We start from the raw sequence: 22,098 nt of genomic DNA, 5'->3' as shown, positions 1-22,098 counted from the left end.
TAGGCCCAGTATGGCTTGCACGTGATTGCACAAAGGTGAGAAAGGGTACCGTATCCCCGATAACATGTATGGATAGCGTACACATTCAAAAGATATGTCTATACATCAGGAGGCAGGATCAGACGGTGTCAGGCACAGTATGGCTTGCAAGTGATTGCACAAAGGTGAGAAAGGGTACCGTATCCCCGGATAACATGTATGGATAGCGTACACATTCAAAAGATATGTCTATACATCAGGAGGCAGGCTCAGACGGTGTTAGTCCCAGTATGGATTGCACGTGATTGCACAAAGGTGAGAAAGGGTACCGTATCCCTGGATAACATGTATGGATAGCGTACACATTCAAAATATATGTCTATACATCAGGAGGCAGGCTCAGATGGTGTTAGGCCCAGTATGGATTGCACGTGATTGCACAAAGGTGAGAAAGGGTACCGTATCCCCGGATAACATGTATGGATAGCGTATACATTCAAAAGATATGTCTATACATCAGGAGGCAGGCTCAGACGGTGTCAGGCACAGTATGGCTTGCAAGTGATTGCACAAAGGTGAGAAAGGGTACCGTCCCCCGGATAACATGTATGGATAGCGTACACATTCAAAAGATATGTCTATACATCAGGAGGCAGGCTCAGACGGTGTTAGGCCCAGTATGGCTTGCACGTGATTGCACAAAGGTGAGAAAGGGTACCGTATCACCGGATAACATGTATGGATAGCGTACACATTCAAAAGATGTGTCTATACATCAGGAGGCAGGCTCAGACGGTGTCAGGCACAGTATGGCTTGCAAGTGATTGCACAAAGGTGAGAAAGGGTACCGTATCCCCGGATAACATGTATGGATAGCGTACACATTCAAAATATATGTCTATACATCAGGAGGCAGGCTCAGACGGTGTTAGCCCCAGTATGGATTGCACGTGATTGCACAAAGGTGAGAAAGGGTACCGTATCCCCGGATAACATGTATGGATAGCGTACACATTCAAAATATATGTCAATACACCAGGAGGCAGGCTCAGACGGTGTCAGGCACAGTATGGATTTGACGGCCCAGACTACACAGCGGAGGAGCAGGGAGAGGTAAAGATTGCAAATGCTGGGGCCCTGCCAAAGCAAGGGGGGCCCACTCGTGGGCGTCGGTACTGGCACTGGGCCCCTCATAGTACGGCGGTGTGTCTGACGGCGGGTGTGCACCACCACCGTCAGAGACACTTGATTGCACTATGAGGGACCCTGTGCCAGTGCCCGCGCCCAAGAGTCGGCCTACCCACCTGTCCAGGGCAACGGCACTCGCACGGTGTCGTGCGCTAGGTGGTGACCCCGGCCATGGGGGGGGAGGCAGCACAGTTAGGGAGTTTTAGAAAGTGGCATATGCTGATGTTGGACATTCAGCTGATGCAAAAGGCGAAATAGGTCAAGTCCCAGGAAGAGGTGGACCAAAGCAAGCCATTTTTCTGTCACCCTATGTGTCATCAGGGGAAGGTGGGGCAAAATCCTTGGAAACCCATGCATGGTTCATTTTAATGAAGGTTAGATCATCCACATTTTGGGTTGACAGACGGGTCCTTTTTTCTGTCAGGATTGATGCAGCTGCACTGAAGACTCATTCCGATAGCACACTTGCAGCTGGGCAAGCGAGCTCCTGTAAGGCATATTGTGCCAATTCAGGCCAGGTGTCCAGTTTAGCAGCCCAATAGTCAAAGGGGAATGACCTGCGTGGGAGAACATCGATATGGGAGGAAAAGTAGTTTGTAACCATAGTTGACAACTGCTGTCTCCTGTCACTTTCCATCGATGCTGTATTACCAGTTGTGTGAGCGGTACTTGAAAAATCAGTCCACAACATTGTCATGAAACCCCTGTCTCCAACGCCACTTCTGCTGTGTGCACCATGAACACCTCTGCCAAGCTGCGCCCGGCCCGTACGGCTCGTGTGAGAACCATCACCGCTGCTGTGTGCTGGGAATGCCTCAAGCAACCGATTTACCAGAGTTGCTTGTTTATTAGCCAATATTAGGTCAAGGTTCTCCTGTGGCATGATGTTTTGTAATTTGCCTTTATAGCGTGGATCCAGGATGCTGGCCAACCAGTAGTCGTCATCGTTCATCATTTTGGCAATGCGGGGGTACCTTTTTAGGATCCGCAAGGCATAATCTGACATGTGGGCCAATGTTCCCGGTGTCAATGATGCACTGCGAGTGCTGGTTGGAGGAGCACTTTCTGGCAAATCCACATCCCTCCAGTCACGCACAAACCCTGTACCAGACCTTGCCACGCCAACATGTTCACTTGCCCCACGAGATGCATCCTCCTCCCCTAAGTAATCATCCCCATCATCATCCTCCTCTTCTTCCTCCAACTTGTCCAGGAGAGGTCCCTGAGCAGACAATGGCTGAATGTCATCAAGGATTCCCTCCACCTCTTCCTCCTCGTCAACATTGGCTGCAGACGCCTGCTCCTTAAGGTGCGTCAAAGTTTGCATGAGCAGACGCATAAGTGGGATGCTCATGCTTAGGATGGCGTCGTCTGCGCTTACCAGCCGTGTGCATTCCTCGGTACAAAATCCGCAGCATGTTACTTCTTTTGTGCGGTTTTCCATCTCCCCTGTCACCAAATCCGCAGGGGGAAAACCGCGATGGAAAACCGCACAAAAAACGCATGAAAACCGCATGAAAAATGGAAGAAATCCGCAAGAAAAATGCAGGTCATTTGACCTGCGGATTTCTTCCATTCTGCGCGGAAAAATCCGCAGGGCCAAAAAGTCCGTCTGCACACAGCCTAAATCTTAGTGGCTATGCAGTAATGACACAAACCATAAAGAGACCAACACATGAATGGAAAACCCCAGAACTCTGACGTACGTTTCGCTAGGTAGCTTTCTCAGAGAGATCATATGATAAGAGGTCCGAGCACGCAGCTCATTACCCATGGGGATTGAAAAATTCCTAAAACTGATTGTGGTGTAATATTGCAGTGCTGAGGCACATAGAAAATGGGAGTAGTAGTCACAGTCAGTGAATAATCCAAAGATTCCAGTGATGGGAAGGTGCTGAAGTCATATTTCTCATTATTTATTCTTCTACCCGTTAAACCAAGGCTTGTGTGTCAGAGAAAGTAGTATTAAACACGTCACCAATTTTCTAAGCTAATATATTTTTAAAAGTGCTATTGACATGAAATTCTCAATAAATATCAGCAACAATCCATCCAATCCACAAAGGAAGGGATAATGTGTATATCACTTTAAGGTATACACATTGAATGTGATGTGTAATTTCTCACCGAAATATATGTACACCCCAAAGAAATGTATTCAAAAGACGGCAAATTATCAACTTTATTAGTAAGGACAACATGAAACAAGAGACATTATTAAAATATATATATAAAAACGGGAGGGGAAAGGGACGTGTCCTACTGGAATCAGATCTGGGTATTGCATGATAAGCTTTGAGAAATAAATATGTATAAATGCAGGCAATATATAAACATAAATGTGTGATAACAAATTAATAAAAAAAAAATCAGAATATCTGTTGACAAAAAATAGACAATAAATATATAAATTTTAAGGGAACAAAAAGATAAATTCCAAGTGACAACAAGGATATATATAAATATATAAGATGACATATGTGTGTTATATCCTACAGCCTAGAAAAAATACAAAAAGAAAATTATTTTATTATAATTGATAACACGCCATCCAGACAACTAAAAATGGCAAAAAGTAAGTATTCACTGCCAGAAAAAGTATTTACAGTATATGTAAAATTGGGAAAGAAAAGACATAAGAGCCAAGGATAAATATCTGACCTGTATATAGTAACAGACACGAGATCAATATTTTATAGGAAACTCCCAAAGCCCCATTGTTCATTGAACCCCTTGGCTTCATGCATTTAATGATGTGATCCATTTGCTTTCTAATTGGGCCAATTTCTGGGTCATGTCACCTCGTCTATTACCTGGATAAAGACAATCAATTCCCCACAAGCAGAGTAAGTGCCACTGATGGAAGTCTCAAAAATATTTGGCTAAAGGGTTAAATTTTACATTCGCACCCAAGTCTTCCTGTGGCATCTTTTCTGCCGCCTTAATATCCTTCATGTGTTCAAGGATCCGGATTCTCAATTCCTACGTTTTTATGTGAGCATAAATCAGACCACAAGGGCAAGTTGTAAGATAAATGACTAAGGTCGTCCTGCAGCTCATACAATGTAATATCTTGATATCGTGCTCTCTTGCTGAATATGAGAAGGTTTCTGTATTGTCAGTTTATTTGCTCACCTGTGGATGAGCGCCAATTGTGACATCACTCATGTGTAGCCCCGCCCCCATGATGTCACTCATGTGTAGCCCCGCCTCCCGTGATGTCACAATTAGGTTCCAATTGTGATGTCACGGAATCCTTGGCTATAATCAGCGATTTTGCAGTGAGATCCTTTGTCTGGAGAAGCTGATTGTGCCGTACACAGTAAGCGATGTTCCTCCAGGCTCCAATGCTGTTTAGACTACTTCTAGTTCTCAGCGTGCTATTAGCACCTGCAGAGGGTGCTCCTATCTTTATGCTCAACCATCTATCAAGACGAGCGCAGGACAGGATCTATGCAGGTAAGGGCATTATCACATATACACTGACTATGGAGTTAACCCCTTCCCGCCTCAGCGAATTTTAATTTTTGGGCTTTTTCCTCCTCTACTTCTTCCAAAAGCTATAACTTTTTCCCTTCATATGGCCGTATGAGGATTGTTTATCTTTTTGCGGGACGAGTTGTAGTTTTGAATGACACCATTCATTTTACCATTCAATGTGAAATTGGGGAAAGATGCAGTTTGGGTTCCAGTGTCCAATCTAATAACCCATAGAGGAGACACCGAGCATTAATACTGCTCTCTCCTTGCTGGATGCACTGACTCCTACATGTAGCAGAAGGCGCCCACAAGAGACAGGCAATAAGCAGCTCAGAAATCAGATATGTCCTTCACATGTAACATTTCACCTCCGGCCCCAGAAACTATTAGGATCCATTATTAGGGCCCAGTTTATGAGCGTCTTCTCCGTGTCATTAGGGGTTCTGTAACTTCTCTTCTGTGACTGGGGATTTATATGACGTCACATAATACGAGTGGAATGGAGGATTTTTCATGTGTTACTTGTAATTTCAGGTGACATCTCCCATCATGTGGATATAAAAGAACAGATCTCTGTATTGTCCATTATATATTGACATGACAGAAAAATAATCCATCATTTTTCCAAACTAAATTCCCCTCTTTTAATAGTCATACTTGGTTCCTCAGTCCGCCCAGTCCATGTATTTGGTTTCCACTTCTGAACACATTCCAGCTCTGGTCACCTGATCACTTATGTTCTTTCGCTTTTTAGAGAATGTCACCGTGCCTCCAAAAACATCTGAGGATCCAGTCTGTAGGATTGTTATACCTGCTGCCGTCACTGTCTTCGTCCTCGCAGTAATCATTGGCACCATTGCTATCTTCTATTGGTAAGTATAGTAAGTCATGATTTATGGGCTACACAGGAGTCTGTAGAGGAAATGTCACATCTTCAGGTTACTCCAGTAATGGGAATATTTTATGTAGGCCTCTTGTGGTTCACACACTCGTCACCCCTAGGGCTGTGCCCTGTGGGTAACTGATGGGTACATATTAGACTTTGTAGGGATTCACGCTCTCAGGCAGGGATTACGCAGCGTTCACACAGTCAATGAGGTTTGGTCCAGACCGGTGCAGCTTTATTCCTTTCATAAAACTCCAGCTCACAAGCTCCATCCAGTAGACTGAAACATCTGGTGAACACAGGCCCTGGTTTCAGCAAAAAGTTATAGGGGCTTCTTATCAAATCCTGCAAAGCTCGGACTTAACCCTTTCCTACCTGGCTCTACTACAACTTGTATATACTTTACTAAACTAAATTGCTGATTGTCAAAGACATCAAAATGACTGACTGGTGATCTCTCTACAGATAGGACTAGATAAAATGTTTCATTCTCGCATTCTGCAGAATACAGATGTTTTACTTTGTGATATACAATGTGACTTTTATTTTTGCAATTCTTATAGTTGTCTGAAAAAGAAAAAGCCAATGCAAGATGCTGAAAGCCAATATTGTGCCGACGACTTTACAGAGAGCAACACCAAACTAAATGGTAACTACAGCCGGATAAATCTGACATCACAGAAGCTCTCCAGCTCCATATGTATTGTCTAACCCCTTCTAGATATATCAGTAGTGTAGTGTACATGCGGTAAAATACTTACCATTTGCCGTCTTCTCTGGTTTCCAGAGCCATTCTGGTCGTCTTCTGAACCATGTGACCACGATTCAGCTTTGTCGGCTCACACGGCGTCTTATGTGTGGTAACTGATAATAACCTAGGTACACCGTTCTTAATTTTAACTTTACTTTGTTTCCCAACGTCATTAATAAAATAAATTTATTTTAAATGTATCTGTACTGTAATGTAGCCACTGCCTTTATCTAAGGTGAAATTGGCCCCTAGATTATTATCAATTACTTCATTAATTTTCGGGAGTGCGCACCTATTATTATAGGAGAGTTACACCAACAAGGACTTTACATTAATATGTCTTATGTGTGGTGCGGTAGCGCTTTCCCCAATGTCAGCCTATGAGAATCAGGGCGAGGTTTCATATACTTATAATGAGAAAGCAACTTCCAGTCTTCACATAAGAAAGACATTGTGATATCCAGTCCGATTTACAGTCACATGGTTCAGCAGAAAACTATGTTTTCTCTGAACGCTGGAGCATTTCTCTGGAGATTGGGTCCCTTGGGTCCCTTTCAGTCTAATGTTCTATTTAGAAGTTATAATAACCTGTAAATGTTAACAATAATCTTAATCACATAGAATCTTGCATTTTATTAAATCTAATTTCAATATTTTGTGTTACAGGAGAATTTGACATTTCCTGTCCTTCTGGCGACATTACAATGCCACACAAGGCCGGTATATTGGAGGTGAAAGAGTCGAAGATTGATCCAGACTTAAATGATTATACATATGATTCTAAGTCCTCACAACCTGGACATCAAACGAGATATTTACGATTCAAACAAGGCCTTAAAAGAAGTGAGTGATTTTCATATGTCAGCTCAAAGTTTATCAAAAGACCATCTTTAATTTCTTACAAAAGTGCTTAGGGCCCCGATTATCAAAACTTTTACATCAGTATTGTTACGGATCAAGCTTTGAAACGTCACAACATTTTGGCGAATTTCCAGGCTGATGCCAAGCGGGGAGTATTCTGCCCATTCATGTGCAGCAAGCTAAAATTCATAGTGTATTACCAGTTACAGCCTTTAGAAGTTATTTTAAACTCATTTATCTTGTTTCTGTGTACAAGAGAGAATTCTCCTTTAAGGAATAGTGTGTTATGCATAGAATGCCTCCTTAGTTTTCCCAGGTAGAAAGAGAAATGTACACATCTTTCCTGGGCTTTTCTTACACTAGTATCCTGGCTGTCTCGCTTCACTTTAAACTCCCTACAAAGCATTGTTTCTGACCAGCGGATTCCGGTGAGACTAGAATTCATTTATGTGTTTGTGTTAAACAGCCTCTGTGTAGTCTGTATCTCTTAGTTTAGTTAATGCTTTACACTGATTACAGATAGGTTGCATCTCTGAATAGAGCAAGATAGTGTTAGAGCATGAACGTTGCCATAGCTGTGTTGTAATGTTACTGTGCAGCCTCTTTTATGTTAGTTACTGATGTAATTGCACTCTGTATCATGCTGTTGTCTCTGTTATCTGCCACTACTGATGCGCTGTTTATTCCCTTGTAGTTTTCACCCGTTCTCCACTATATCGTCCGTCACAAGATCAGCCACAAAATCGACCACATCGTCGATTATGGTCTGTGATTGCCCACCGTCATCATTCACATGATCACCTTCCTAAATACAGTCGTAAGCATAGATACAGTCTGTTTACGGGGGAAGTGGATAAGGATTAGCTGTATGCTGAAATCCACACAGTACCATACGTGGCAGAAGTCAGAATAGCAAACAGACTGAGAAAAGAACTCAAGGTATCTAGCAGGAGACGATGACTCCACTACAAATCCCTTACATGGTGGCTACCATGTGAGGATCAGGCAACCCGAGATTAAGCAAAAAGAGACAGATTCCGGGCTCGGTCTCTGCTCTCACCCATGGATATGAAACTTAACGGACTTTCCGCAGTCAGACGTGTTCACAGACAAGTGACTTACCTGCTGCATAAAGAGGCAGATTCCAGGCTTGGACTGCTCTCACCTATGGATATGACACTTACCGGACTTTCCGCAGTCAGACGTGTTCACAGACAAGTGACTTACCTGCTGCATGAAAAGGCAGATTCCAGGCTTGGACTGCTCTCACCTATGGATATGACACTTACCGGACTTTCCGCAGTCAGACGTGTTCACAGACAAGTGACTTACCTGCTGCATGAAGAGGCAGATTCCAGGCTTGGACTGCTCTCACCTATGGATATGACACTTACCGGACTTTCCGTAGTCAAACGTATTCACAGACAAGTGACTTACCTGCTGCATGAAGAGGCAGATTCCAGGCTTGGACTGCTCTCACCTATGGATATGACATTTACTAGACTTTCAGCAGCCAAGTGTACTCACGACACAGGTGAGGTACAGGCTGTAAGAAGAGGCAGATTCCGGGCTCGGTCTCTGCTCTCACCTATTCGCAGCCCAAGGGAAGGGCACTCCTTTAACCATGGTTCCCTAGAGGTTTCCTCCACTGGGGGTTTTTCCTCTCCTGTTAAAGGATGACTCTTCATGAGTCAAGGGCCCATCATCATCAGGGCCACATTTAAGACTATTGTCCTGACTTTTAATGGAAACTTTCACATTATCCAACTTGAATAAAGTTATTAATGAAGTCAGGGTATATCATGTGTATCTGCGCTTTATTTTATGGATCTTTATAATACAGAAGAATATACATAGCACTTGACTACTTTGTATAATCATTACCTTGGTCAAAATTGAAGGACAGATGAATGAAGCACATTATCAGCAAATTTGTAATCATCTGTCCGGAAGCTGCGCATGGGACGTACTTGGACATTCTAACATGACAAGGATCTAAAACACAAGGCCAAGTTGACCTGTCATAGGCTACAGCAGACCACAGTGAAGGTGTCACAATATGTGACTGGCCCTGCGTGACACGACCTGACGATCGGTCCATCACCATAACAACTGGACAAACAAGGGGACACCAGGGAGACAATTACAATGGTGGGCCTGTCATAGGGAATGGGGAAAAGGACACCTCCTGCACTCTCCTGAGCATGTGCCCTGCTCTTACTAGCGTCCCTATACAGGGTCTTTCAACCTGTCGCCGAGCAGGATACCTTGTCCCTCACTTACCCTGCACCTGTCCCTCACTAGGGAATTGGTAAGTGCAGACACTGGTCCCACCACTGCACTAATAAACACCAAGGGGAGATACAAAAGGCAGGGTTAAACAAAACAACACTTATCTTTCTCTACTACCAATGCTTCAAGCAACAAAGTAAGGCTCCTGAACTCAGCTTTCAGCAGTATCACCACTGCTCCAGATAAGCTGAACCACCACTGCACTAGGTAGTTCCAGTCTTCACCACAGTTGGTATCCCTAAAGGACCTGTCATAACCAAGTCAGCCAATGTACCAGGTAACCTTATATAGGAAGGTGGAAGTGGTCACCACCAGCAAACGCAGACTAACTAAACATGTAGTAACACCAGCGGCCACCGGGGAGAAAAACTAACATTAACCCCCGATGGCATGAAAGGAAATAAAGTTTATATGGGAGCAGTCCAAACTAGCACACCTCATCGGAAAACCACCTACAGAGAGGACTCCTAAATCCAGCAGAGTTCACCTCAGCAACCACCTGACTCTCAGGTTCATGGCAAACGTGAGCTGATAGAGGTGACAACGTATGCTCTGGAGGCACCGCAAATCTCCCGAGCACCGACCTGGGGAATGAGTTGAGTATGGGCATTACTGGGGGTAACTCCAGTTGCTAAGTCCCCTGGCCAAGGATGGCTGACACCTGATACGGCCTGATCACCCGAGAACTCCAGACCCCAGCAGCACACTTCCACTGGATGTTTTTGGTGGACACCCATACATACTCATTTACACACAAGTCCGGACCGGAACGTTTATTGCCATGCACACGTTTTCCACAAGAAGGTAAACTCTTTAAGGAACTGACAACAGAGGTGTCCTCCTGTGTCACAACACTCACACCCCCACAATTCTGAGAGGGAACCACCACCCTCCTCCGACCCCTCCTCCTTGAGGACTCTGCCTCTCAGGGTTGGCTAATGGTGAGAGTTGAGACATTCCCCTATTCCCTGGCAGCACTGCTGCTGCCCCCACTGGAGAAGAAAGGGACGGTTATAGAAAGGCGGCAGAGATAGTAGCCCCCGGGCAACAGCCCTCACATGACTGATCCCAGCTGACTACTTCCCTAGACCGCCAATCTATTACCAGGTTGTGTCTTTCCAGCCAAGGGAGGCCTAAAATGATAGGTGGTGGCATAGCCCCCAAGACGTAGCATGACAGGGACTCTTCATGATGAGTCCCTATATGCAGATGTATATTTTCTACGACTTGGGTCAGCCTCCCCTGGCTCAGTGGGACAGAGTCAATGGCCTGGACACTTAGGGGTTTGGCCAGCATCCTATACCTCAGGCCATGGGTCTGGACAAAGTGAGCGTCCACCAGATTGACTCCCACTCCACTGTCCACAAACACCAGTATGCCCTCAGGTACCCTGCCAACAACCACTTCTGCTGATATAGTACATTGAGAGAATAAAATGGAGGAAATATACACTCCCTGGTCGCCTCCCTCCACACCATCAGGGGAACGTGGCTTCTTTGGTGATACAGAAGTTTTGGCGCGAGCCGGGCAGACCATAAAAAAATGACCAGTCTGCCCACAGCAAAAACATGCCCCCAATGCCCCCAAACCACGACGAACCGCAGGCAACACCGCTGGTGAACCAACTTCTCCCAACTGCCTGGGCTTGTCCGCCTACAACAGTGTGTCCTCCTCCCTAGCAAGAACTACATGGGTCATATTAGCCAAAGCCGCAAAAAACTCGTCCACCGACCGTAGAGTTGGTGAATCGGATGGCAGGGAGAAGGCCCAGGATTGGGGATCACCCTTAAGAAGGGATATGATGAATCCCACCCGCTGTTCCACACTCCCTGAAGAACGAGGGGGAGCCTGAAGTTTAGCTTGCAGGCCTCCTGAAAAACCAGAAAATTATCTCTCCCCCCCAGAAAATCTGTCTGGGAGAGATAACTTGGGTTCTGGTTGAGCCTGAACCTGAGCTGAGGCCCCGAACCCCACCAACTGCTGCAGCTGCTACTCCACCACACCACGCAGCACCCCGCTCTCCTCAGTGAGGGTCTGAAGCAATTGGACAAAGGTCTGCATTTGGGCCATGGCTCACCAGAAAAAATGGGCGTTTGGATATAATGTCACGATATGTGACTGGCCCTGCGTGACGCGACCCAAAGATCGGTCAGTCACCAAAACAACTGGACAAACAAGGGGACACTGGGGAAACAATTACAATGGTGGGCCCTGCGATACGAAATGGGGAAATTGACACCTCCTGTAATCTCCTGAGCATGTGCCCTGCTCTTACTAGCATCCCTATACAGGTTCTTTTAACCTGTCGCCAAGCAGGATACCTTGTCCCTCACTTAACCTGCACCTATCCCTCACTAAGGAATTGGTAAGTGCAGACACTGGTCCCACCACTGCACTAATAAACACCAAGGGGAGATACAGACAGGGCTAAAAAAAAACACTTAGCTTTCTCTGCTGCCAATGCTCCAAGCAGCAGAGTAAGGCTCCTGAACTCAGCTTTCAGCAGTATCACCAATGCTCCAGATAAGCTGAACCACCACTGCACCAGGTAGTTCCAGTCTTCACCACGGTTGGTATCCCTAAAGGACCTGTCATAACCAACAGTCAGCTGATGCACCAGGTGACCTTATATAGGAAGATATAGGAAGGTGGGATTGGTCACCACCAGCACACACAGACTAACTAAACATGTAGTAACACCAGTGGCCACCGGGGGAAAAAATAATATTAACCCCCAATGGCCTGAAAGGAAAAAAGTTTTTATGTGGGCAGCCCAAACCGACACAGATCCAAAAATGGATCGTGATAGAAGGTTCTGGAGTGGCCTTCTCAGTTTCCTGACCTAAGTATCAATTGAGCCACTCTGGGAAGATCTCAAGCACGCAGTTCATGCTAGACAGCCCAGGAATTTACAGGAACTGGAGGCTTTTTGCTAAGAAGAGTGGACAGCTTTACCATCTGAGAAAATAAAGAACCTTGTCCACAACTACCACAAAAGACTTCAAGCTGTCATTGATGTTAGAGGGGGCAATACATGGTATTAAGGAATGGGGTATGTAAACTTTTGAACAGGGTCATTTGTATGTCTTGGGTTGTCATTATGATTTTAAAAGAGAAAACACAGAAGTTTGACAATAAATGGCATCACCTATCCACTAACCATGGGTGGAGAAAAAGTTTTGGTCTTAGCATTCATATTCTCTGAAAAAAGGACAAGAAAGCAAAAATTCTGCTGGGGTATGTAAACTTTTGAGTACAATTGTAGGTGTATCTGCAGAAATATAAAAAAATGGAGTCCAGCAAATTACACCACAAAGCAAACTTTTTCTAAGTTCTTTTAAAAGCATAAATTAAAAAATAAAATAATTAAAAACAAGTCCATACAGTTGTCATCACAAAACAATCAAATCAAATCAAATTCAATCAAATTTATTTATTATCGCCAAGTACATATTACATATATACAAGGAATTCTTTGTGGCAAAGAGGCAACATAATATATAACAACAGATACAACAAGTAACATCTAACAAGACAGATACAGTATATAGTCTACACATGACGATTTAATTGTTGAACAGAGAGTGGATAGAAGCTGTTCATATGGCGGTTGGTGCTGCATTTGGGGACTCTGAAGCGACGTCCTGAAGGGAGTAGTTGGAATGAGGAGTGTCCCGGGTGAGAGGGATCGGATGACATTTTCAATGCGTGGGATCGAATACTCTTATCATAAAGATCCTGGATTTTAGGCAGGGGGGAACCTATAATTCTCTCTGCTGTTCTGAAAGTCCTTTGTAAGCGGAGTTTGTCATGCGCAGTGGCTCCCCCATACCAGACTATCAGAGAGGAACAAATCACAGATCTGATGACAGCATTAAAGAATAAGATCAGCAAATTCTTAGACAAACCATATCTTTTCAGCTGACACAGGAAGAACATCCTCTGTTGTGCTTTTCTTAAAACAGCATCCACGTTTTTCCCCCATTTAAGATCATGAGACATGATAACACCAAGGAATTTGGTCTCTGTGACCCTAAGAACCACTTCGTCATGGATGTAGATTGGAAGTATCTCATGTTGATCTTTCCTAAAATTCACAACCATCTCAGCAGTTTTTTTAGTGTTGAGTACAAGATTATTGGCTTTACACCAGTCACATATTCTTTCCACCTCTCTCCGATACAAGTCTTCAGCATTTCCCCTGATGAAACCAATCAGTGTCATATCATCGGCAAATTTCAAGATTTTTACTGAGTCTGCTGAAGAGATGCAATCATTCGTATAGAGAGAAAACAGTAACGGTGACAAAACACACCCCTGAGGTGCCCCGATGTTTGTGACCAAGGTGTCCAAAGTGAATGGTCCAACTTTTACACTATGTATCCTGGCTGTCAGGAAGTTATAAATCCACAAGCATAAGTTGAGAGGGACTCCAAGAGCTACCATTTTCTTATGAAGTAAATTCGGATCAATGGTATTGAACGCTGAGCTAAAGTCCATGAAAAACAACTGTACAACAACTCTTTAAACCAATGAAGGCTAAAAAAAGCTAATAAATACCAGTGGATCCCATGGATTATTAAGTTAGGATCCTGTGACACACAGTTTATTCATCGCTTTTTCAGTGCTTTTAGGATACAACTTTTCCTCCTCATTGATCACTTTAGTCGTAACAGTGCCGGCTCTAGGTTTTCGTGGGCCCAGCACGACAGAGTCTCAGTGGGCCCCTTAAACCTATACTATAATGCATGATGTACAGATACGTCAAAGAAATATAGGTATAGTACAATGCCAAAGATTTCACTTCTTTTATTACATGAGTGATATCTATTGTAAATTCTACAATAGCTCTGAAATCGGACAGTATAGTCATCCATACAATATTATGGCCACGACGTAGTGCTCCATACAGTATAATGAGCTCCATATATTTCTCCATACAGTATTAAGGACACCACACAGTTCTTCAGACAGAATAATGAGCCCCATATATTCCTCCTTACAGTACCATGGGCACCACATAGTGCTCAATATAGAATAATGAGCCCCTCATATTGCGCCATACAGCAAACTTGTTCTAAGTTATTTTAAAAGCATAAATTCAAAAATAAAATAATTAAAAACAAGTCCATACAATTGTCATCACAAAACAGCTGTACAACAACTCTTTAAACCAATAAAGGCTAAAAAAGCAAATAAATACCAGTGGATCCCATGGATTATAAAGTTAGGATCCTGTCACACACAGTTTATTCATTGCTTTTTCAGCCTTCTTAGGATAACAACTTTTCCTCCTCATTGATCACTGATAGTCGTAACAGTGCCGGCTCTAGGTTTTCCTGGGCCCAGGGTGACAGAATCTCAGTGTGCCTCTTAACTAGTGTTGAGCGATACCACCCGATACTGAAAAATATCGGATCGGAATGGATCGGCCGATCTAAAAAAAGTATAGAGTATCGCCGATTCCGATCCCGGAAGTCCCATTCAAGTCAATGGAACAGAAATATCGGAATAAAAAAACCCTTTTTTTCCCTGTAGGTTAATTCTACATGAAGAAAAACAACTAATAATAATGTAGAATGTATTGTGGGAGGTGTAGGAGATATTAAAGCCATAGAGGTTTAGCCCAATCAAATGGAATAGCAGTAATTTTTTTTTTTTTTAAAGACGTTCGTAGTTACAAAGATATTGACTATGTTAAAGTCTTTAATATTTTGTCAGATATGTATGTTTCACTACTTCCATGCTCTTCACCTTCTTTTTTACTTCTCCCACACTTTCTCCTTCATCATCCTCAGCAGCATCTTTTTCATCAACTTCTTCTTCACCTTATTCATCTTCTTCTTCTTCTTCACCTTCTTTTTTTTTTTTTTTTTTTTACATTCTTCATATTCTTCTTATTCAACTATTATTCTTCTTCATATTCTACTTCTTCATCTTCTTCCTATTCTTCTTCATCATATTCTTATTTGTGTCAGGCATTCCTGTAGTTATAATCTATAAAAGTTTGAAGATTACACCTTCCGTTCAGCCTGTCACAAAAGATTTACAACAGGATTTGTCCGCGTTCAGTTTGGCCTGCAGCAGCAGGCCTTTTCCAGGGGCAAAACGAGGAGGAACGGACTCACCCCTATACACTGCTTAGTCTTCTGCTTATAAATTAGATATCATTTGCTCAGATTTTTAATCTTATGCTTAATGTTCTTCTGCTTTTGGTTTTTATGCTTCTTGTTCTTCTGTCTCTTGTTGTTCTGCATCTTGGTGGTTGTCTTTAAGTTCTTTGTCCTCTTGGTCATCTTCTTCAGGGTCATCTTTTCGGTATTCTTCTGTGTGGTCTTCAGGGTCATCGTCTTCAGGGTCATTGTCAGGGAGAACCAGAGTGAGAATCAAAAACCATTTCCAAAAGCTTGAACTTGGAAAAGTAGCAGAAGGTACAAGAAGGCTGAGGAACTGCCGAGAACCAGCTGACGGTAATGGAACCCGGATGGGTAGCAGAAGGAACAATAGCAAATGAAACTAGCGAGGACCAGTTGACAGTGCTGGAACCCGGAGGGGCAGAAGAAGGAACAAGAGCCAATGGCACAACTGTGGACCAGCTGACGGTGCTGGAACACGGTTACTAAGCAGGAGGTACCTGTGCTACAAAGCACTACCAAGGACCAGCAGACGTTGCTGGAACTCGGATACCAAGAAGGAGGCACCTAGGCCAAAGGCTCTGCCGAGAACCAGCTGATGGTGCTGGAACCCGGATGGGTAGCAGAAGGTACCCATAATCAACAAAGTTGCAAGGCCACGAGCAGGATGCAGTTACCGAATCCCACAGTCCAACAGGAGGTGCTTGTCCTATTGGCACTACGGAACCAGCCTTTAGTACCAGAACTCGCAGCCCACAAAGGAAGCACCGAAACTGCAGGCACCATAGACTCGGCTAACCCAACTGCAACACGACAGGACAACGTATTGGTGGCAAAGTGACATTGACACTACCCAGAAACAGCAGGCGTGCTGGAACCAGGCTGGGCAGGAGGGAGTACCCGTGCCAAAGACACTGCCGAGAACCAGCTGGCGGTGCTGGAACCCGGATGGGTAGCAGAAGGAACAAGAGCCAATGGCACAACTGTGGACCAGCTGCCGGTGCTGGAACACGGTTTCTAAGCAGGAGGTACCAGTGCGTTAAAGCACTACCAAGAACCAGCAGACGTTGCTGGAACTCGGACACCGAGAAGGAGGCACCTTGGCCAAAGGCTCTGCCGAGAAACAGCTGACGGTGCTGGAACCCGGCTGGGCAGGAGGGAGTACCCATGCCAAAGACATTGCCGAGAACCAGCTGATGGTGCTGGAACCCGGATGGGTAGCAGAAGGTACCCATAATCAACAAAGTTGCTGTGACGGACTCAGCTCCAGCTGAGCCCATTTTTTGAGTGGACCCTCTGGGTCGTGGCACCCACCCACTGAGAGCGAGCTGACCTTGTGAGAATCCACCCCCTATACAGGGAGTGTCAGGGGCAAGACCAAGGGGGTGAGCCACCACGACTGCTGGGACCAGACGGCCAGCTCAGGGGACACTAGACTAGTGTCTGACGACAAGGACGAGCAGGAAGCAAGACGAGACTAGACGTAGGTGCAAGGTATCTTCATTAGAATAACACAGGATCACATACAGAGTAAACAAGCAAAACGTGCAAGGTGCGCGCGTGGGCTCGCCAAGGTCCATAACATGGTACGTGCCAGGTGGCACGCCTAGGTACAGGTAATGGCATGATGGCATCGGACTCCGGACTGCTGGCAAACCGACAGGGTCCAGGAATCAGGCTGCGGACGTCAGCTCCGGACATCAGGCCGTAGTCATCTGGTTCCGGACCTCTGGCAACGGTCGGCAGGTTCCGGGCATCCGGCAGGCAAACCAGTGTTCAGGCAAGGAGGCACGACAGATATCCAAGCAGGGTGCGTGTTTAGGGAACACGCCAAGGTCCAAGGCTAGGTGCGTGTGTAGGGGACACGCCAGGGTTCAAGGCTAAGTGCGTGTGTAGGGGACACGCCAGGGTTCAAGGCTAGGTGCAAGGCAAGGTGCGTGTGTAGGGGACACGCCAGGGTTCAAAGCGAGGTGCGTGTGTAGGGGACACGCCAAGGTTCAAAAACGAGACAGGGTGCGTGTGTAGAGCCACACCAAAGCATAGGATAAGAAAGAGTGCGTGTAGAGACACGCCAAGGCACAAGGTACAAGACAGAGTGCGTGTAGAGACACGCCAAGGCACAAGACAGGGTGCGTGTGTAGAGCCACGCCAGGGTCCAAGGTACAAGACAGAGTGCGTGTAGAGACATGCCAAGGTTCAAGGCAGGGTGCGTGCTAAGAGCCACGCCAGGGTTCAAGGCAGGGCTGCGTGCTAGGAGCCACGCAGAGACGCACACCTCACTGGCCAATGCACACGGCTGTAACGCCAGCACGAGGCATGACTAAGGCACAGGAGGCGGGCAAAGGAACCTTCGTGCTAGGAACCACGCCAGGTTCAGGGCAGGGTGCGTGCTAGGAGCCACGCCAGGGTTCAAGGCAGGGTGCGTGCTAGGAGCCATGCCAGGGCACAAGGAAGGGCTGCGTGCTAGGAGCCACGCAGGGGGCAAGCCACACTGGCCAGTGCACACGGCTGTACACAAACACGTGGCACTTACCACGGCACAGGAGACGGCCAAGGGGAACCCATACCGGGGTTCAATGCAAGGACAAGGCAGGGAGCAAGGCAAGGAACACAAGCAGAAACAGAGCCAGGTCAGAGCGAGGACAGAGTCTAGCAGCGGAGCGTAGGCAGAAGCCCAAAGCCGGGCCAAGGGAAGACCTTGGGACTAGACATAGAAACGAGCACTAAGGCTAGTTTCACACTTGCTTTTTTTTGCAGCGCGTTTTTCCCGCAAAAAAACGCATTAAAAAAACGCATACAAATGCATACAAACGCTGCGTTTTTTTCCAGCATTTTAATGCGCATGCAGGAAAAAAACGCAGCGTTTTTGCGCGTTTGTATGCGTTTTTTGTGCGTTTGCGTTTTTTTACAGATTTTTGAAAAACCCCACAAAAAAGAAAAAACAACCATTCAACAACACACAAGACCAATGGGACTTCATTGTGGGTGTGGTATGTTAATATATATAGACCCTGTCTACAGTATTCTTCACATTTGCTTGATTCTTCTCGTGACCATGGATCTGCGCTGGAAGAGTTTTCACTTCAACTTGGATTTGGACATCGCGATGGCTCAGGCGTATGCAGTTGCTTGCCATGAACAAAGGAAGAGAGAGAGGCAGCGAAGACGGCGGCGTATGTGGATACATCCGATTGTTGAACTCCGGGAGAGCCGTGGGGCATACCACACCCTCTACAGCGAGCTACGTGCAAACCCGGAGAAATTTACTGATTATATCCGGATGTCCCACGAAAGTTTCATGGATTTGCTTGCTCGTGTCCAACAATCCATCCGGAGACAGGACACACAGCTCCGTCGTGCGATTCCTCCTGAGGAACGGCTACTGGTGACATTACGGTATGTTTTAAAAACAAAGGGGTGTGGTCTGATGTTTTTTTTTGTAAATTAAGTATTCAAAACCTTGGGTAATTAGTTTTCGTGAATGTACTAATATTTTTTTTTATAGTTTTTAAAAATAATATACATAAATATTAATTTTACTTCTTTGTCTGTTCACAGATTCCTGGCGACTGGAGAAACCCTATCCTCACTACACTTCCAGTACCGTATTGGAATCTCTACCTTGTCTGGAATTGTTGCTGACACCTGCCGGGCTCTCTGGAATGTTCTTTGCCCAGAATTTATGCCCCTGCCCACCGCTGAAAAGTGGATGGAAATTGCTGACAAATTCTGGACAGTATGCAATTTTCCCAACTGTTTGGGAGCTGTTGATGGGAAACACATATGGATCATCAAACCCCAAAGAACGGGATCTGAGTACTATAATTACAAAAAGTACTTTTCAATAGTACTCATTGCAATTGCGGATGCCGGATGTATGTTTGTAGCAGTGGACATTGGAGCATTTGGCCGTGGTAATGACTCGCAGGCTTTTAAAAACTCAGACATGGGCCGGAGGTTGTATGGCAACCAATTTAATTTCCCTATGCCACGGCCTCTTCCTCACACCGAAGCTCCGCCACTGCCCTTTGTAATGGTTGGCGATGAGGCTTTTCAAATGTGCGGAAACTTACTGAAACCCTACTCCAGCCGGGACTTGGACCACACCAAAAAAATTTTTAATTACAGGCTGACCAGGGCCAGAAGAACTGTCGAGTGTGCTTTTGGGATTCTTGTTTCCAGATGGCGAATTCTGGGCACGGCCATTAATCTTAAACTTGAAACAGTCGATGAGGTGGTGAAGGCCTGTGTGGTTCTACATAACTTTGTGATGGCTAAAGAGCACCCGACCTTTGAACTGGACGATGATGCTCCTAACCCATTGCCTGAATTCACTCAGCACACTCTCAGGTCATCCGTTGAAGTTGGCCAAATGAGGGACAAATTTGCGGCCTACTTTATTTCTGATGTAGGACGGGTGCACTGGCAAGATGAAATGGTGTAATGTTGTTGTTTATGGTAATAAAAATCCTTATTTGATACCATTACTGAGTGCACTATATTTTTTAAACTCCAATTAATTAAAAAACTTCCCATGTATAACTGAATTTTGTTATGTTCACACACCTGGGCAGGTAAATACACATACGAGTTAAAATGCAGCATTGCTAGTCTGCGTGAAATATATTGGAATGAGCAAAGCTGCAGGCCATGAATCAGGAAACCATTTTTTTTCAAGAGAAAATTGTGCAACTAGTTTAAAACAAAGTATGTGATTTTCTCAAAACACAACCCTCAAAACCCAACCCCAATGAAAGTCCATGGGGAATACAAGTCAGCATTGAGTGGATGAATGTAATCTGCTCATGTAATCTGCTCCATTACAAGTTATTACACTAGGCCTTGGAATGACTATACTAGGCCGTGGTATTTCAAATATGAGTATAGTAGGCCTTGGGGCTAGTAGTATAGTAATATGTGAAATACCACGGCCTAGTATAGTCATAACAAGGCCTACTCGATTTTGGCCAACTAGTATCTTTTTGTGAAACTTGACAAGTTTCAACAGTTTGAAAATAGATTCTAGTTGGTAAAACTAGAGTTATTACACTAGGCCTTGGAATGACTATACTAGGCCGTGGTATTTCAAATATGAGTACAGTAGGCCTTGGGGCTAGTAGTATAGTAATATGTGAAATACCACGGCCTAGTATAGTCATACCAAGGCCTACTGTAATAACTAGATTTTTAACAACTAGCATCTTGTTTCACAAAAAACAAAGTGGTGAAACTAGAAAGAAACTTATTTTTTAGACAAGTTTCAACAATTTGTTTTTCATGAAACCAGATTCTATTTGTTAAAACTAGAGTTATTACACTAGGCCTTGGAATGACTATACTAGGCTGTGGTATTTCAAATATGAGTATAGTAGGCCTTGGGGCTAGTAGTATAGTAATAAGTGAAATACCACGGCCTAGTATAGTCATACCAAGGCCTACTGTAATAACTCGATTTTTAACAACTAGCATCTTGTTTCACAAAAAACAAACTGGTGAAACTAGAAAGAAACTTATTTTTTAGACAAGTTTCAACAGTTTGTTTTTCATGAAACCAGATTCTATTTGGTAAAACTAGAGTTATTACACTAGGCCTTGGAATGACTATACTAGTCCATGTTATTTCACATATGACTATACTAGCCCTTGGGTTGGTTTTTAACATGTATTTACCCATCAGTGTGTGTGAGCGGCGCAAACAACATTAATGAAACTTATTAATGGTGAACCACAAATGTAAATTTATTTTTTATCACAAAAAAAAAACTAAAAATTATTTTTTACGGCGTTTGGGGGCAGATGGTTTCAATTTGGGGGTGTGCAGGGAATATGCAACACTTGCAGTTGAAGACGGTGTTTGAGGGGAAGGGGCAACAAAACTTGTGGGGGAAGGTAGTCCAGTTAAGGGAATTAAACTTGGAACACTTGTAGGAGAGGAAATCTGTTCAGTTACATTAGTTGTAAAGGCATGTCGCCGTAGGCTTGTGTGCCTGGACCGACTTTGGCCCAATGCCCGCCTTGATTGATTTCGCCTTGAAGTAGGGGCAAATATGGAATGTAGGTCCCCCGTCTGCTGGTATGGCTGCTGCTGCTGAGGTGGCGGCTGCTGCTGCAGAGGTGGCGGCTGCTGCTGCAGAGGTGGCGGCTGCTGAGGTGGTTGCTGCTGCTGCTGAGGTGGTTGCTGCTGCTGCTGAGGTGGTTGCTGCTGCTGCTGAGGTGGTTGCTGCTGCTGCTGAGGTGGTTGCTGCTGCTGCTGAGGTGGTTGCTGCTGCTGCTGAGGTGGTTGCTGCTGCTGCTGAGGTGGTTGCTGCTGCTGCTGCTGAGGTGGTTGCTGCTGCTGCTGCTGAGGTGGTTGCTGCTGCTGCTGCTGAGGTGGTTGCTGCTGCTGCTGCTGAGGTGGTTGCTGCTGCTGCTGCTGAGGTGGTTGCTGCTGCTGCTGCTGAGGTGGTTGCTGCTGCTGCTGCTGAGGTGGTTGCTGCTGCTGCTGCTGCTGAGGTGGTTGCTGCTGCTGCTGCTGCTGAGGTGGTTGC

General features: G+C 45.0%; 1 protein-coding gene across 1 annotated transcript in view; it reads right to left on the bottom strand.

Moving 5' to 3' along the window:
• Positions 1 to 22,098, bottom strand: part of LOC141058145 (uncharacterized) — a 29,715-nt gene that overhangs the window by 6,284 nt on the left and 1,333 nt on the right. The gene's annotated exons all lie outside the window — the stretch shown is intronic.

The sequence above is a fragment of the Dendrobates tinctorius genome, unplaced genomic scaffold, assembly GCF_039654945.1.
Source record: "Dendrobates tinctorius isolate UK_male_01 unplaced genomic scaffold, ASM3965494v1 ptg000211l, whole genome shotgun sequence".
Classification (NCBI taxonomy): Eukaryota; Metazoa; Chordata; class Amphibia; order Anura; family Dendrobatidae; genus Dendrobates; species Dendrobates tinctorius.
The sequence above is the reverse complement of the archived record's forward strand: the minus strand, read 5'-3'. Positions and strand labels throughout refer to the sequence as shown.